The sequence below is a fragment of the Erinaceus europaeus genome, chromosome 12 (genome assembly GCF_950295315.1).
Source record: "Erinaceus europaeus chromosome 12, mEriEur2.1, whole genome shotgun sequence".
Taxonomy (NCBI): Eukaryota; Metazoa; Chordata; class Mammalia; order Eulipotyphla; family Erinaceidae; genus Erinaceus; species Erinaceus europaeus.
In genome coordinates this window covers 65,615,311-65,633,417 of record NC_080173.1, presented here as the reverse complement: position 1 = coordinate 65,633,417, position 18,107 = coordinate 65,615,311, and the positions used below count along the sequence as shown (strand labels likewise).

The 18,107-nt window shown below is 40.6% G+C and overlaps 1 protein-coding gene across 1 annotated transcript in view; it reads left to right on the top strand.

Annotated features, from left to right (window-relative positions):
* The window catches only part of YPEL2 (yippee like 2), a 71,035-nt gene that overhangs the window by 12,300 nt on the left and 40,628 nt on the right, over positions 1-18,107 (top strand). The gene's annotated exons all lie outside the window — the stretch shown is intronic.

Sequence of the window (18,107 nt, the reverse complement as noted above, 5' to 3'; positions counted from 1 at the left end):
TGAATCTTAAGACTAAAAGTGATCTGGTGAAGTGCTAACTGGTCTGTGGGGACCTTTAGGCCTTCTATGTAAGGCAGTGTGGCATAGCATTTGAGCCCTGTCAGAGGAGCCTTGGCAACTACTTCCTAAAGTTGGAGCTGTACTATTAAATGAGTAAACCCAGTATCCCAATCCTTGCTGCCAAGGGTTGAGCTTGGGGCCTCACGTACTTTACCCACCATACCACCTTCTGGACCATGCTCTCTTCTCTCTCCCTTTCGGTGTCTTCCCCTCTACCTTGAAAAATATAAATAAATAATCAAATAAAGTCTGATGGGAGAGGCAGAATTCTCCATGGGTGCAACTCCAGTGAAAATGTGGTGGCAAATAAATATATACACAAAAAAACGTTCATGTGGATCCATATTAGAAACAAATCACAACAACAACAAGAACACATTAGTCTAGGAGGTGGTTGACTCAGTAGGTAAAGGCATGCCTTACCATGCCTCAGACTCTGGGTTGAATCCCCAGTATGATATGGGAGCACTAAGTAAGGACGTTTTCAGGGTGAACATTACAGATGTTGGAACAGTACTTTGTTTTTCCATCTGTAAAAAAAAAAAAACACACACAGAATAAAAAGTAGTCTGGCCCCACACCTATGGACACCTAATCTTTGACAAAGGGGTCCAGACTATTAAATGGGGAAAGCAGAGTCTCTTCAACAAATGGTGTTGGAAACAATGGGTTGAAACATGCAGAAGAATGAAACTGAACCCCACTGTATTTCACCAAATACAAAAGTAAATTCCAAGTGGATCAAGGACTTGGATGTTAGACCACAAACTATCACATACTTAGAGGAAAATATTGGCAGAACTCTTTTCCGCATAAATTTTAAAGACATCTTCAATGAAATGAATCCAATTAGAAAGAAGACTAAGGCAAGCATAAACCTATGGGACAACATCAAATTAAAAAGCTTCTTCACAGCAAAAGAAACCACTACCCAAACCAAGAGACCCCTCACAGAATGGGAGAAGATCTTTACATGCCATACATCAGACAAGAGTTTAATAACCAACATATATAAAGAGCTTGCCAAACTCAACCACAAGACAACAAATAACCCCATCCAAAAGTGGGGGGAGGACATGGACAGAATATTCACCACAGAAGAGCTCCAAAAGGCTGAGAAACATATGACTGTCAGAGAAATGCAAATAAAGACAATAATGAGATACCACTTCACTCCTGTGAGAATGTCATACATCAGAAAAGTTAACAGCAGCAAATGCTGGAGAGGTTGTGGGGTCAAAGGAACCCTCCTACACTGCTGGTGGGAATGTCAATTGGTCCAACCTCTGTGGAGAACAGTTTAGAGAACACTCAGAAGGCTAGAAAGGGACCTACCCTATGATCCTGCAATTCCTCTCCTGGGGATATATCCTATGGAACCCAACACACACATCCAGAAAGATCTGTGTACACATATGTTCTTGGCAGCACAATTTGTAATAGCCAAAACCTGGAAGCAACCCAGGTGTCCAACAACAGATGAGTGGCTGAGCAAGTTGTGGTATATATATATATATATATACACATATATATACAATGGAATACTACTCAGCTGTACAAAATGGTGACTTCACCGTTTTCAGCCAATCTTGGATGGACCTTGAAAAATTCATGTTAAGTGAACTAAGTCAGAAACAGAAGGATGAATATAGGATGATCTCACTCTCAGGCAGAAGTTGAAAAACAAGATCAGAAAAGAAAACAAAGTAGAACCTGAACTGGAATTGGCGTATTGCACCAAAGTAAAAGACTCTAGGGTGGGGGTCGGTGGGTGGGGAGAATACAGATCCAAGAAGGATGACAGAGGACCTGGTGGGGGGTGTATTGTTATATGGGAAACTGGGGAATGTTATGCATGTACAAATTATTGTATTTACTGTTGAATGTAAAACATTAATTCCCCAATAAAGAAATTTTAAAAAAAGTAGTCTGGAAGATAGTTTACTGTATTACATATGTGTAAGACTCTAGGTTCATTTCCTGTTACCGCATAAAAAGATTTGGGCTATGGAGGCTAGAAGATAACTCACCTAGTAGATCATATACTTCACTATGTATGAGGCCCTAGCTACTATGGAGGTGATGGGGGTGGGTGCGCAACTGCATGAGAAAGCTTCATGAGTGGTGGAGTAGTGTCTCTCTTTCCCTCTCCTTCTCCTTCCTGACCTTCCCACAAGCATATATATATATATGGGGTGGGGGGGGAGAGAGAGAGAGAGAGAAAGTCTTCTGGGAATAGAGGGTTTGTGCAGGCATACAGTCACAGTGATAACTTGATGGCTAAAGGAAAAAAGAAAATAGCACTGGGATATAGCTCACTTGGTAGAGTGTATGTCTTATCCATGTGCAAGAGCTTGAGCCCTGGTACTACATAGGAACACTGTGAATGACAGATGGAAGTTCTTGAATGATGAGGCAGTGCTATGTTATCTCTTCTGTCTCTATAAATCTATACCTGTCTCTGTCTCTATCTCTATTTCTATATCTGTCTATCTGTTTGTCTCTTAAAAAGAATGAGAAAGTTGGTTTGGGGAGGATGTCGCTTGACTGTGGTACCCATACATATGTGAGACCAGGGCAACACACACATGCATACAGTGAATACTTCCTGACCTGTTTACAGGACTCCTAAAAAGGTGGCATCGTTTTCCTTGCCTCTGATTTGGCAACCCCACTAAAAGACGGATAAAAGCGCTAGAACAATCCTATTTAACTGGCTGATTCAATAGGAAGTTAAGACAACTACCCGAAATACCAAATCTGGTAGTAGGGAGTCTCAAATAGGACTGAGGACTGAACTTCTCTCAGGCTTTTTTCATGGTTTAGAGTTACCACAGAGTTAAGCCCTGGAGCCTTCAGAACCTTGGCCTTGGGGCTGGGCAGTGATACACCTGGTTGAGCACACACATTACAGTGCACAAGGATCCAGGCTTAAGCTTCTGGTTCCTGCAGGCAGGGGGAAGCTTCACCAGTAGTGAAGCAGTACTTCAGGTATCGGTCATGCTCATCTCAATTTCTCTCTGTCTCTATCTAAGAACTTTGGCTCAATTCCTCTTCTTTACATTTCTGCTAATTATTTCACATATACTGCTTATGTTTCAGCTACCTTCTCTAGCAACAACAAAATCATTTATATTTTTCTTAAAAACTTGGGAATTTCAGGAGCTGGGCGGTGGCGCAGTGGGTTAAGCGCAGGTGGTGCAAAGTGCAAAGACTAGCATAAGGATCCTGGTTTGAGCTCCTGGCTCCCCACCTGCAGGGGGTTGCAGGTGTCTGTCTTTCTCTTCCCCTCTCTGTTTTCCCCTCTTCTCTTCATTTCTCTCTGTCCTACCCAACAACAACAATAGCAATAGCAACAACAACAATGATAAAGAAGGGCAACAAAAGGGGGGGTTACATAATAAATTTAAAAAAAAAAACCAAGGAATTTCTTGAGTCTGGAAGCTTGGATGTGAGGAGGCTGTGTCTGTAGGGGAAGAGGAGGCAGTCCTCTCAGCTTTGGAATGGGGCCTGCAAAATGGAAGGGAAATGTGAGGTTTCCTATTTCTGGAAATCTCCAGAGTAAGTAGATGCGAAGACACTTTAATCCAAGGAAAAAGTGCTATATATCTACCATAAAAAACTGAGGTTCAGGCAGTTGAGAAAAAAAGCCTTTTATGCCTAAACTGATGGTGGGGTGGTCGTGGGAGGGGGGGGAACTTTCATGCCTGAGGCTTCAAAGTTCCAGGTCCATTGTCTGGTTCCACCATAACCAGGAACTGAGCATTGCTCTAGTCTCTCCCTCTCCCTCTGCCTCTGCCTCTGCCTTTCCCTCTCCCTTCTTCTCTGTATCTCTCTCATTAGAATAAACAAAATACATTACAAAAAGTAATTGAGGTTATAAAACAGTTTAGTACCTTCTATGTATTAAAAACTGCTACTTGACACTTTATAAGGATAATCTCATTCAAACTCTTAAACAATTAGAGAAGACTAATAAAAGTTGTCTAAACCCAAGTTGAATGGTCAACAAAAAGAGGTATTGCTTTGAGTGTGTTTAGGTGGTATTTGATCTGGGCTTTATAAAAGGGGCAGAATTGAATATGTGGAGAGGCTAATGTTCTTCAGATTGGTGTCTTATCTCTTTGTTGTTCTGTTATACAAAGTCCTGTACTATCTGGCAGAGCCTAGCTTCCCCCCTCTGACCCCCAACTAGAGCACTGCTTATCTCTGAGTTACAGTGGTACTGGGGATTGAACCTGGGCTTTGAAGCCTCAGACATGAAAGTGTATTTGCATAACTATTATGCTGTCTCCCTAGAGTCGAGCTTATTTTAAGTTAGATGTCCTGCCTATTGCTTTATGTTCCACTCACTTAACAACATTCCTTGAATATGCAGACATGGGGAAGGATATTTCAGGCTCCCATGCCCCATTCAAGAGCAGTCTTTCCCTTCCCTTCCCTTCCCTTCCCTTCCCTTCCCTTCCCTTCCCTTCCCTTCCCTTCCCTTCCCTTCCCTTCCCTTCCCTTCCCTTCCCTTCCCTTCCCTTCCCTTCCCTTCCCTTCCCTTCCCTTCCCTTCCCTTCCCTTCCCTTCCCTTCCCTTCCCTTCCCTTCCCTTCCCTCCCCTCCCCTCCCCTCCCCTCCCCTCCCCTCCCCTCCCCTCCCCTCCCCTCCCCTCCCCTCCCCTCCCCTCCCCTCCCCTCCCCTTTCTGTCCCTTCATCTCATCTCATCTCATCTCATCTCATCTCATCTCATCTCATCTCATCTCATCTCATCTCATCTCATCTCATCTCATCTCATCTCATCTCATCTCATCTCATCACCTCCTTCTCTCCAGTAGTTCTTAGTGTTCTTTTCTCCTGAGGATCATTCCTACCAGCTTCATATCTTTGGGTAGAATCTACTTTGAGGGCTCCAAACATGACTAGATAAACAGGTGGTTGAAGAAAGGAAGTCAGGAGCAATGAGGACTTTGTTGGCCTTATGTCCTCTTGTCTGCCACCTTTGGTACAGAAAGGCTCATTCACAAGTCCAGGCTAAAGTCAGCAAGGCTTCAGTTTCATTGGCTACAACCAGAACACAGATGGGGTGCATTAAAGCTTGATGATTTAGAGTTGGGTTAAATGCCTGACTGGGGAAAGAGTGAGGGAACTGTGGCTGGCACTGCACAAAGATTCCTTTATTTCACATTATACAGCCACCCCCGGTGTTAAATAATCTATAGATTCTTATGCAGGTCCATTTAACCAAAAGATCATTGCTTCAGCCCCCTCCTTGTAAAATGGTTTCTTTTCATTTTGTTTCTCTATTCCATTTAATAAAGTTCAGGGAGAGAATGTTTCTCCTGTTCTCCCCTCTTGACATAATCTCCTATGTGGTTTCAGAATCCATCCAGTGGGAGTTAGGAGCTGGGAAGCAGATAACTGGAGCAACAGTGTAATTAAATGATACTTTGTACTTGTAATAGAGCCTTTCATCTGGAAACCTGACATTCTGTTGTTTGTTTTTTTCTTTTTTTAAATTGAGTCTGCCTTCATTGTGAAGAAGGCGACACAAGGTCCAGAGAACTAAAGCATCAAGTATGTGGTTAGCAGAGAAACTGGGAAGAGAATAAAAACAGGCTCCTTTCCTACCAGTGCAGCGGAACCTACATGATGTACAGTTCTACATTAAAAACAACTAGGTTATATTGGGTTATCGGAAAAGTTATGACATACTTTGGCTTAGAAAAATACGTTATGACTTTTCATTTACCTCCAGGGTTACCACTGGGGCTCAGTGTGCGTACACTACAAATCCACTGCTCCGGTGGCCATTTTTTTGGACAGGAAGAGAGAAATTGAGAAAGGAGGGGAAGATAGAGAGGTAGAGAGAAAGACTTGCAGACCTGCTTCACTAGTTGTGAAGCGTCCCCCCAGCAGGTGGGGAGTGGGGGCTCGAACCTGGATCCTTTCTTGCATGGGTCCTTGCTCTTCATATTATTTGCACTTAACTTGGTACACCACCGCCTGGCCCTGTTCTGACTTTTCCAACAGCCCAGTATATTGATAGAGTAGTGAAAAGAGCCTGCACTGAATTTTCCCACTTCTGAAGATTGTTCTAGAGGCCTAGTTGCTTGGAATAAATTACTATTCTCTGGAGTTTCAGGTTTTTTTTTTTTTTTTTTCTTAACCTGGGGTTGTTCACATGGCAAAGCATCACACTATCCAAGTGAGCTGTTTTGCCAACCCAAGTTTCAGTTTCTTGTTAATAATATATATATATATATATATATTTTTTTTTTGAAAGTATTTATTCATGAGAAAGGAGGAGAGAGAGAAAGAACCAGACATCACTATGGTACATGTGCTGCCGGGGATTGAACTCAGGACCTCATGCTTGAGAGCCCAGTGCTTTATCCTCTACGCCACCTCCCGGATCACAATAAAATATTTTTCTATGTTTAATGGCTGCTAGCTAGTACTTATGACATGTTTACTGTATGGATCCCTGTACTAGTCCTGTGAGGTAGGCACATCTTACTTGGGTGGGGTGTGTGTGAGTAGGTTTACATCATCAGTTTATTATAGAACTCAATGAAATCATAGATGTGTGGGTGGTTTGCCAGTAGTACATTTGCATTTCTTGCTTTCTCCTTCCTCATCCTCCTCCCCACACACAAAATAATAAAAGGCAAAGTAAGCCAGGGTAGTTTTACTTTATTATTTATTTTTTAAGCCTTTAAAACATTTTTTGTTGCCCTTGTTGTTTTTTAATTTTTATTGTTGTTACAGTTTTTATTGTTGTTATTGATGTCGTTGTTGTTAGATAGGACAGAGAGAAATTGAGAGAGGAGGGGAAGACAGGGGGAGAGAAAGACAGACACCTGCAGACCTGCTTCACCGCCTGTGAAGCTCCCCTGCAGATGGGGAGCCGGGGGCTCAAACAGGATTATGCCTGTCCTTGCATTTTGCGCCACGTGCGCTTAACCCACTGCATTACCACCAGACTCCCGTAGTTTTACTTTAGAACATGGTACACAAGTTGGATATACAAGTAAAAGGCAATAGAAGAAAACCCCAGCAAAGCCTGGGAGATGGCAGAGTACATGGAGTAGTCCAGGATGGTTTGATACCCAGCAGTGTGTACACCAGCTAGAATGATACTCTGGTTCTCTCTCATAAATAATAATAGTAATAATAATAATAATAATGATGATGATGCCTGAGGCTCTGAAGTTACAGGTTCAGTCTTCAGTACGACTATAGACCAGAGTTGAGCAGTGTGCTCTGGTTAAAAAAAAATGGGGTGGGGTGAGTGGGCAGTACTGCATCTGGGTGAACACATGTATTACCATGTGCAAGGACCAGGGTTTGATCCCCTGCTCCCTCTTTGCAGGGGAGAGGCTTCATGAACTGTTAAGCAAGTTTGCATTAGGTCTCTCTTGTATAAAAATAAAATAAAATAAAAAAAGGATGAAACTGAACTTTCATATGTCTTCAGAAAGGTAACATATTTAATCTGTAGTATGGTATGGTGGTGGGTGTGGTGGGAGATTCTGAATTGGTAATAGAACTATCTAGAGAATGTGCTGAGGCATCCTACAATTCTTTCATAGAGAATGTTGTGGTGTAAGTGCTGGAGTGTTTGAATGCAAAGGAATTTTGAGTTGGCATAGGAATTGCTTATGCTTAGTAATGTGCAAGTGTCATTATAAACATATACTTGGGTTATAAAATAATAGTGTCAATTGGAATAGGTAGTTGCCTCACTTAAGTGAGAACAATCTAATTCATATAAATGAATATGACCTACTATGAAAACCTGAGTCATTATAACTTTTTTTTTTTTTTAAACCCCAGAGCACTGCTCAGCTCTGGTTTATGGTGGTACAGGGGATTGAATTAGGGACTTCAGAGCCTCAGGCATGAGAGTCTCTTTGCATAACCGTTAAAGTAGCTATCCCTCCCCACCACCACAAAGATTTTCTATGAACATTTACTTTGTGGAGAACTGTTAACTCCTCCAATTCTTCAATGGCATGGGAGCTGGTCATTTAGGAATAGTGAATTGGGCTGCTGGGAAGGTGCTCAGTGAGTAGAGCACAGTATTTGTATAAGGTCCCAAATTGCATCTCTAGCATCACATAGTCCGGACTGATAACCTGGTTCTTCCTCCCATGTAATAAATATATGATCAAGTCCATTGGATAAGAGGGGTACAATTCCACACAATTCCCATCACCACAGTTCTGCACCCCATCCCCTCCAGTGGAAGCTTTCCTGTTCTTTTTCTGGGAGTAGGGACCCAGGATCCTTATGGAATGCAGAAGGTGGGAGGTCTGGCTTCTGTAATTGCTTCTCCACTGGACATGAGCATTGGGAGGTCAGTCCATTACTTCCAGCCTATTTCTGTCTTTCCCTGGTGGGGAAGGGCTCTTGAGAGGTGGGATTCCAGGACACATTTGTGAGGTTGTTCTATTATTTTTAAAGAAAGTGAATTGGAAAGTGACTCACTCACCTGGTAGAGCTCATACTTGACCACGTATGAGGCCTGAATTTGAGCCTGGACACCACCTAGAAACACCATGGATTGCACTGGAAGGACTGCATGGGTGGTGAAATGGTGTAGTAGTGCTTTTCCTTTTCTTTCTCACACTCAAGTATGCATGATACTGCTAACTTTTTTTTTTTTTAACAAAAACAAATGGAAGAAGAAGAAAAAGTTAGGCCTGGGACTCAGCAGTATGTAGTATCAAGGCTGACCTTGAGTTCATAAAAAAACAAGTGAATTTTTTAAAAAAAAATTAATTAAAAAGAAACGATGAATTAGATTAATTTATCATTAGCTTACTTTGGGGACAGTGCATTAGAGATCAATTTTACTTATTTCATCTGAACTAGAAAGTTTCACACGAGAGAGAGAGAGAGAGAGAGAGAGAGAGAGAGAGAGAGAAGGAGAGAAAGCACCTCTCTAATAACCTGCAGTGCCTTGGATTTAACTGGAAGCCTTAGGCATGTGAGTCCTGTGCTCTAACAGCTAGTCTATTTTGGGAAGTACTTTATTCTTTTTTTTTTCTTCAAATTTATTTATTTATTCATGAGAAAGACAGGAGGAGAGAAAGAACCACCCATCACTCTGGTACATGTGCTGCCGGGGATCGAACTCGGGACCTCATGGTTGAGAATCCAATGCTTTATCCACTGCGCCACCTCCCGGACCACAATTTAAAAAATTAAAAAAAAATTTTTTTTTTTTTTTCTGATCTTGTTTTTCAACTTCTGCCTGAGAGTGAGATCATCGCATATTCATCCTTCTGTTTTTTTTTTAACTTTCTTTTATTTATTTATTTATTTAATTTATTTTATTTTTTTTTTATTTAAGAAAGGATTAATTAACAAAACCATAGGGTAGGAGGGGTACAACTCCACACAATTCCCACCGCCCAATCTCCATATCCCACCCCTCCCCCGATAGCTTTCCCATTCTCTATCCCTCTGGGAGCATGGACCTAGGGTCATTGTGGGTTGCAGAAGGTAGAAGGTCTGGCTTCTGTAATTGCTTCCCCGCTGAACATGGGCGTTGACTGGTCGGTCCATACTCCCAGTCTGCCTCTCTCTTTCCCTAGTAGGGTGGGTCTCTGGGGAAGCTGAGCTCCAGGACATATTGGTGGGGTCTTCAATCCAGGGAAGTCTGGCCGGCATCCTGATGACACCTGGAACCTGGTGACTGAAAAGAGAGTTAACATACAAAGCCAAACAAATTGTTGAGCAATCATGGACCCAAAGCTTGGAAAAGTGGAGAGGAAGTATTAGGGAGGTACTTACTGCAAACTCTAGTGTACTTCTGCTTTCTTACTTTGGTGCCATACTCCAAACTCAGTCAATTTCTGCTTTGCGTTTCTACTTCTTCTTTTTTTTTTTTTTTTACATGCATAACATTCCCCAGATTCCCATTTAACAATACAACCCCCACTATTTCATTCATCATTTTTCATGGACCTGTATTCTCCCCACCCACCCACCTACCCCAGAGTCTTTTACTTTGGTGTAATACTCCAATTCCATTTCAGGTTCGACTTGTGTTTTCTTTTCTAATCTTGTTTTTCAACTTCTGCCTGAGAGTGAGATCATCCCATATTCATCCTTCTGTTTCTGACTTATTTCACTCAACATGATTTTTTCAAGGTCCATCCAAGATTGGCTGAAAACGGTGAAGTCACCATTTTTTACAGCTGAGTAGTATTCCATTGTGTATATATATCTATATACCACAACTTGCTCAGGCACTCACTAATCTGTTGTTGGACGCCTGGGGGAAAATATTTTTTTTTGAAAGATTTTATTTATGTATTCATGAGAAATGATAGGGGAGAGAGAGAGAACCAGACATCACACTGGTTCATGTGAACCATGTGTTGTCTTTTTTTAAAAAATTGTTGTTGTAGTTATTGATGTTGTCGTTGTTGGACAGGACAGAGAGAAATGGAGAGAGGAGGGGAAGACAGAGAGGGGGAAAGAAAGATAGACACCTGCAGACCTGCATTACCACCTGTTAAGTGTCTCCTCTGCAGGTGGGGAGCCGAGGGCTCGAACCAGGATACTTAAGCCGGTCTTTGTGCTTTGTGACCCGTGCGCTTAACCCTCTGCGCTACCGTCCCACTCCCGGGAAGTACTTTATTCTAAGACAAGTACAGTGACTCCATGGAGGGAAGGTATTATAGGAAGCTTTAGAATGGGGCAAAGCAAAAAAACATCTTTCTTTTAAAAAATTATTAGTGATTTAATAATTATTAACAAGATTTTAAGATAACAGGGCTATAATTCCATACAGAATCCATCACCAGAGTTCAAAGTCCCAGGAAGACATCTTTCTTTCTTTCTTAATTAATTAATTTAATTTGAATAGAGAGAGAAATCGAGAGGGGAGGTGATAGATAGTGAGAGAGACATATATCTGTAACACTGCTTCACCACTTATAAATCTTATCCCCTACAGTCGGGGACCAGGGGCTTGAACCTGGGTCTCTGTGCATGATAATGTGTACCACTGCGCAGGTCCTGAAAGGAAAAAAAACCTTTACTTCACCCTACAAAGCAGTTCAGGTCAGATTAGCTTTTGGTGACAAAAATCAAAATTGTCAGCATTGCAGATCAACTAACCCAACCTCTCTTCAAGAGAAATCAGGCCATGGGCAATTCAGTGGCCAATCTCAGTTTACATAACCTCTCTATGTCACACATTTGAGAGCTTTGAAGATCTCTTGATTGGCTTTGTTTCAAGTGCTGAGCAATGCTTCTGATGCTGAAGCTTTTAGGGGGACATACTCTTTTTGTTCCCTATGGGATTCCATTGCATTTATAGAATAGTGGCATTTGGGTTTTCATTTCTGGTCTAAATGTCAGAAGTAGCACTATTTTGAAAAAAAGTGGCAAGGAGGAAGCTGTCATGAAAGCTTGTTTTGATCTAGTGGTTGCTAGAGGTCCTGTCTGCTTCAGTCTCCCACCTCTGCATCTAAATACTAGTGTTCCTTCCATACCAGTGATTCTCAAAAAGCCTTGCACACCTAATAGAATGACTTCTGAGGTAGTGAACATGGAGGTACTTGATACTAGTGTGAGATATGTCTCATTCTGTTTATTCAAGTTTCTTTTAATTCCTACTGACCAAACATTTCACTCTGTCTCTCTCTTTTCCTTCCTTCCTTCCTTCCTTCCTTCCTTCCTTCCTTCCTTCCTTCCTTCCTTCCTTCTTTCCTTCCTTCCTTTCTCTTTAAACCAGAGCACTGCCCAGCAGCTCTGGTTTATGGTGGTGGTGGGGATTAAACCTGGGATCTGGGAGCCTCAGGCATGAGAGTCTGTTTGCATGACCATTATGCTATCTCCCTTTCCCCCAGCAGCTTGTCTTAATGCATGGTACTTTCCAAATTATATTTTTTAAAGATTATTTAAAAGAAAGGTAGAAGACAAAGAACCATGTGGTACATGTGCTGCCAGGGATCAAACTCAGGATCTCATGCTTGAGAGTCTAATCTTTATCCACTGCGCCACCTCCTGGACCGCCAAAACGTTTTAATTTTTGTCCAAAAATATTTCTAAAGATTTATTTACTTACTTTGCTTTTTCATATTAAGTTATAGGTTAAAATATAGTGGAAGTGGCTACTGTGTCACATCAAGTAACATAACTCATAAAGAATTTATACAATAAGATGTCGTTATTGAAATAATCCTGTGTGTCTAACTTGCAAAATATATGTTGAATTCTAACTATAGTGAGATATAAGATTTTATTTAACTGTTTTTATGAGAGGCCAGAGCACCATTCAGCTCTTGCATATGGTAATGCCTGGGATTAAACTGAGGCCTTACAAGTCCTGTGCTCAACTGCTAAGCATCACTGGCACTTTGCCCAACGATGTGGCACTTTTATGTGGTTTGAACTTGGGAAGTGCATTTGGCAAGACACATGCTCTAGTTTTTTGGCCTCAACTTTTGCTTCTTTTGCAGTGCTTGCAAAATATTGTTGAATAGTTACATTTCTTAAAGAACATTTCTGAGGTGCAGGAAAAGCAAAAGTGGTAAAATTTAAAGAGTTCAAGCATAACTCACCCAGTAAGTTCAGTTTCAAAACACACTCAACCAGTTGGAGTTTTTTTTTTTTTTTTTAATCCAACCTAAAATTACTTATGTTCTTCAATATTTGGCCTTTGATATCCTTACCTCCTATTAATGAAATGTCAGTTCTGGAGGAATACAAAAGATCTGTTGACCACCCAGGAAAGGGTAACAGGTGAACCAAGTCTGTACAGAAGATCTCCAGACAACGGGATGTGGTTAGCTTGCAGTGTTTCTCAGTGAAAAGAAACTGTGTGGAGCTTATAAAATATATTTATGATATCTTTTCCCCTCCTAAAAGGAACAGACAGAATCAATTCATGTTGAAAAGTCAAACTAGTGTGGGATAATTTGTATAGCATAATTTCCCCAAGATAGGAGCACGTTTAAGTAATCCTAGAGACCTTTGGTACACGAGGGTAGGGCAGCATGCCTATACTTACTCTTGTGTCACATCACTCCTGTCATTGCACAAATACTAAATATGTCATGTGTATGTATAATACAGTGTTGTATTAGATGTGACATTATTGCCTTCAAAAGATTTTATCTTCAAGGAGCTTTGACTCTACCTGGAAAGGTAATAGGTTCATTAGTAATTCCTTCTTGACGTTTGTGTACTGCCATATATTGATTTTAAGGCAGTTACTACAGTGTACCAATGTATGCCTCCCATTAACCCGTGACCTGCTTGTCACCACCTTTGTATCTGTCTCCAGCACTTGACAAGACTCCTGGTAGTTTTCAGTGAATTATGAGTAAATAACTACTAGTCCTCTAAGAGAGAGAGATCATTGAGTTTTAATCTGAACCTATGTATTGACCTTAAAGAATTCCTGGAAAGAGAGAGGGAGAGGGGGGTAAGGGAGGAGAGAGAGAAATTTTTAGGGAGGGTTCCATCAAGGTTTCAAATAGACTGCCTGCCTATCTATCTATCTATCTATCTATCTATCTATCTATCTATGTATTGAAGAGTTCATAGAAGTGACATTGAGCTGTGCCTTGAATCAAGAAGCCAGACTTAAGAAATGTATTGGTAAGAGCCAGTAAAAACAAGAGCATGAACAAAGAAGTGGAGGCAGGAAGTGTGTGGGAGAGCAACCTTTTTAGGGGATTAGATATCTAGGAACTGTATGAAAACAGAATGAAAGAGTAGGTTGAAGCCAGATTGTGGGAAGAATAGAAATTTGAACTTGATTCTGCTAGCATAGCAGTTGGGTGCTTCTGGATGCGTATGAGCTGATGATGGCCTGACTGTGAGAAGGTGACTGTTGACATGGTGTATAGATGAACTATTGAGGAAGAAACTGGAGGTGGAGAATCTGTTATCTAGAGGTGTTCAGGATATGGCAATCATTCAGTACTTGTTGACCACTGCCTAGAATATTAGGTAGAATATTCTAACGTTTTTGTTTTGTTTTGTTTTAAATTCTATCCATAATCCAAGCAAGAGAAACTTGAGTTTAGGAAGTCACATTATTTTTGTAGGAGGCAGATGTACTCCATACCCATGTTTGCTCCCTGTGAAAAATCAGATAATCTGGGATCAAGTAGAATTGCTCACCAGTTTATTATCAAGGGTGGTGCCAGGGACCAAGTCTGATGAATCACTTTTTTGCCCCCTCTGTAGACTGCAGATATCAGACTTTTGGAGCACAAATCTGCTTAAATGTGATATTTTCTGTATGATTGCTTTAAATACCAAAAGGAAATGTTGACTTGAGCTGTGAGCCATACCCTGGAAATTAACTGTGTGTTTGCAAATGCCTGTAAAATTTGAATCAAAATTGGCTTGTATATTAATACCTTGGCAATTAGTAGTGGTCCTGGTGATTGTAAAATTTCCCTTAGTCAATCTCGTTATCTTCTAGAAGTAGATATAGGAACCCTTGCCTATATATTTTTGTTTGCACATTGGCATTTCTTGACCTGGCATGGTAAAGCTGTCTTGTTGGTTTGACTCTGTATTTTGGGATCAGATGAGAACCCACCATTACTGAACTGATAATTCAGTTTAGTTACATATCTATGTTTATTTCTTTTTTCCTTCCTTTATGGTTATTGTTAGGGTTTGGTGCCTGCACTATGAATCCACTGCTCCTGGAGGCCATTTTTCCCATTTTGTTGCTGTTGCTGTTGTTGTTACTGTTATTTTGGATAGGACAGAAAGGGGAAAAAAAGTGACCTGGAATTATGAAATTCCACATGTGTGAGGCCCCATCTCACCAAAACAAACAAAACCCTCACAGGATTAAAAAAAAAAAAACAACCCACACCTATGGACATCTAATCTTTGACAAAAGGGCCCAGACTATTAAATGGGGAAAGCAGAGTCTCTTCAATGAATGGTGTTGGAAACAATGGGTTGAAACATGCAGAAGAATGAAACTGAATCACTGTATTTCACCAAATACAAAAGTAAATTCCAAGTGGATCAAGGACTTGGATGTTAGACCACAAACTATCAGATACTTAGAAGAATATACTGGCAGAACTCTTTTCCAAATAAATTTTAAAGACATTTTCAATGAAACAAATCCAATTACAAAGAAGACTAAGGCAAGTATAAACTATGGGACTACATCAAATTAAAAAGCTTCTTCACAGCAAAAGAAACCACTACCCAAACCAAGAGATCCCTCACAGAATGGGAGAAGATCTTTACATGCCATACATCAGACAAGAGTTTAATAACCAACATATATAAAGAGCTTGCCAAACTCAACCACAAGACAACAAATAACCCCATCCAACAATGGGGGGAGGACATGGACAGAATATTCACCACAGAAGAGATCCAAAAGGCTGAGAAATACATGAAAAAATGCTCCAAGTCTCTGACTATCAGAGAAATGCAAATAAAGACAACAATGAGATACCACTTCACTCCTGTGAGAATGTCATACATCAGAAAAGGTAACAGCAACAAATGCTGGAGAGGGTGTGGGGTCAAAGGAACCCTCCTGCACTGCTGGTGGGAATGTCAATTGGTCCAACCTCTGTGGAGAACAGTCTGGAGAACTCTCAGAAGGCTAGAAAGGGACCTATCCTATGATCCTGCAATTCCTCTCCTGGGGATATATCCTAAGGAACCCAACACACCCATCCAAAAAGATCTGTGTACACATATGTTCTTGGCAGCACAATTTGTAATAGCCAAAACCTGGAAGCAACCCAGGTGTCCAACAACAGATGAGTGGCTGAGCAAGTTGTGGTATATACACAATGGAATACTGCTCAGCTGTAAAAAATGGTGACTTCACCGTTTTCAGCCAATCTTGGATGGACCTTGAAAAATTCATGTTAAGTGAAATAAGTCAGAAACAGAAGGATGAATATGGGATGATCTCACTCTCAGGCAGAAGTTGAAAGACAAGATCAGAAAAGAAAACACAAGTGGAACCTGAACTGGAATTGGCGTATTGCACCAAAGTAAAAGACTCTGGGGTGGGGGTCGGTGGGTGGGGAGAATACAGGTCCATGAAGGATGACAGAGGACCTAATGGGGGTTGTATTGTTATATGGAAAACTGGGAAATGTTTTGCATGTACAAACTATTGTATTTACTGTTGAATGTAAAACATTAATTCCCCAATAAAGAAATAAAAAAAACCCACGTTACTACTATTTTTTAGAGAAATGTTTTATTTATTTATTTGATAGAAATCAGAGGAAAGGGGGAGATAGGGAGAGAGAGACACCTGCATTACTGCTTCAAAACTGGTGAAGCTTCCCCCCTTGCAGATTGGGGGGGAATACTATTATTAAAATATAAATATATATTTATATATAACATTGATATTTTATATAAATACATAATACAAACTATCAATAATATAAAATTATTAATAAACAAATATTTATTAAATAAATAAATATTAATAAATAAAATATTAATAATATAAAATATAAAATACTATATACTAGGGACACCTAGACATTTTTCTTTTTCCATTCACACCATTCACAATATCCCTTCAAGGTGTGGGGATTAAATAACTTAATATTATATCTTACCATGAAACCAGATAGGATTCAAATCTATATACTTCTGTATCTTTAAAATTTTCTAACCAGAGCACTGCTCAGCTCTGGCTTGTGGTGGTACAGGGGACTGAACCTGGGACTTTGGAGCCTCAGGCATGAGAGTCTCTTTGCATAACCATTATGCTATCTACCCCCACCCATCTGTACCCTTTTTTTTTTTCTTTAAACCAGAGCACTGATCAGCTCTGGTTTATGGTGGTGCAGGGGAGTGAACCTGGGCTTCTACTTCTGTCCCATCTGTACCCTTTTTATCATAGCTTGAAATTCATACTACTTTTGAAAATTTATTTTAACTCTCTCTCCTCTCTCTTTCTCTTTTTAAGTCCTAAGTCACAACCCTGCTTGCAGGAAACTCCTTTGGCAATTTTTTTATACAAGCAGAATAACCTCTGGCTGAATACTTTTGTGGGGATATTGGTAAAATTTTTAATATTAGATACCTTCCCGGCTTCTGTGGAAATTAAATGAAGCAATCAATATAAAGTTCTCACTATAGTGGCTGACATGGTAAATAAGTGCTAATAGTTGTTATCTGTGAGTTCTCATTAAGCAGAATCAATGAAAATGGTAGTCAAACACCCAGATCCTCATACCAATGACACAGTTGGCATATGCTTATTATGTTATTATTATTTTAATATGACACAGGGAATGAAACAAGTTTCACATGCATGTGTGACATTGCTAAGCAGCCTCCCAGACCCAATTTTTTATTCAGGATTTTTTTTTTCCCCTTAGAGGGGGAGGGACATCTGCCACTCTCACCCAGGGCTTCACACACAACAAGGGTGTGCTTGGTGTGTGAGCTTCCCAGCTCTACTTTCTTTTTTGCAGAGTCTTATCTAGTGCCTTTTTTTTTTTTTAAAGCTATTCAGTTGTTCTCAGTGGTCTTCTGAGTCCTCTATAATCACTGAGTCTCTTGTTCTTTATAATTCCAAAGGGACTAACAAGTCTCTGGAGTTAATTAAATAACAGCTGCAACTCTCAGGGAGGCCTTACCTGCAAGCAACTGTGAAGCTCTCCAGAATTTAAATGAAAAAATCTGGGGGCGGGGTTCTCTTCTAGTATGCTAAGTGGTGATTTTTTTCCCCCTCCAATTCACACACTAGTCAGTCACAGAGACCTCAACTCTTCTGTCAGCAACAGTCCAGACATCTGGAAGAGTATTCTGAGACCAGCTGTTGGTGCAGTAACTGGGAATTGCATATCAGTGGGGTACACTCTATGGTGATGCTTCACTGTGGAGATAGGAGAAAGTTCTTTTGAAAGGAGCCTTTTTCTTTATTTAAAAAAAAAAAAAAAATCCCTGCTGCTTTTCTTTCTAAAGCACTCCCCCAGCTAGCTCCTGAAGGGTTAACCTGATGAGTGAGAGCATTATCTGTTGGGTCAGGAATGCCAATCCAAGAGAGCATTAGCTCTCTGC